Genomic DNA, 1,172 nt, shown 5'->3' with positions numbered 1-1,172 from the left:
TATTACACGCTGTTCAAAATGAATGATTGTCTAATGCTTTATTAACACTTCTGTTTGTGATTTCTGCTTTATTATATGATGACACGGTTTTACCAAACTATGCAGAAGAATGTTGAACCTCATTTAATGTTAAAAATACAAAATAATAATACATCATTAAATGTGCCTCACACACCTCAAGTCACTGCATACAGTGCAGTTAGTGTGGATAATTATTTGATTGCATTCTGAGACTTTCATCAGTCACTCAACAAATGAAATGTGGTAATTGGTTTATCATTTAAGTAATTTATTCTTTCACTCTTGGTCAGACAAAATACGCAAGTTTTATAACTTCAGCAGTCATAACTCAACATTTTATAGACGAGAAGGATTAAGCAGTTAAAACTGATAATTTATCAGGCCATGATTTATTTTTCATGAAGTGTGAAGAAGAACAGTAGATCTTCTGGTTCATCGTCTCATCATTTTCCAACAGTGCCTGCAAAGACAAGTGTTGTTTATGGTAAATGTTGGTATTTAAAAAGACTTTTTTGTTTTGGTCTCCGGTCTCCATGTGAGATGATTTTGAATTTGACTTTAACCAGGATGTATTTTTTAACTATTACAAAGTCAAATTTTCACTACTTTAAATGAAGAAGTTAATGTTGTAACTTTGGTGTTTTTGATTTACAACTAAACTAACTAACGTCCTAGCAGCGAGTTGCTGCAGGATGGTGTAGGGAGACTTACCCCCCCCCCAGGCTGTGCCTTCTAATTAAAACACTTAATCCCTACCAGCTCTTGTTGGTAGCTGAGCTGACCTGACTTGCCTCTAAAGAGAGTGATATAAATTACAATTCTTACCATGTTTTGTGCCAACTGTGCTGCGTTTGTGAAAAAGTAAAATCTCAAAGCCTGTCCTTTAAGCAGTGTTCCCAGTAGATGGCAGCAGCAGCTCAAACACACAAAAGAGCAGAAAGGACGTTGATTCCCCCCTGAACTAATTTTCAATCAGACCTCATCAGCCTCAGGCTCCATAAATGTCAGTTTTAAATCATATAAACTCCAGACAGTCCACTTACCTTCTAACCAGCAGTTAGAGGCTCGATGAAAATATCTCATTGTCCCTATGTGCTGCACATACTTTGCAAATTAAAGCGAATGGGATTTAAGAGACTAATTGGTATTTA

The sequence above is a fragment of the Morone saxatilis genome, unplaced genomic scaffold, assembly GCF_004916995.1.
Source record: "Morone saxatilis isolate NCDOM2014 unplaced genomic scaffold, NCSU_SB_2.0 Contig22, whole genome shotgun sequence".
NCBI lineage: Eukaryota > Metazoa > Chordata > Actinopteri > Moronidae > Morone > Morone saxatilis.
The sequence above is the reverse complement of the archived record's forward strand: the minus strand, read 5'-3'. Positions refer to the sequence as shown.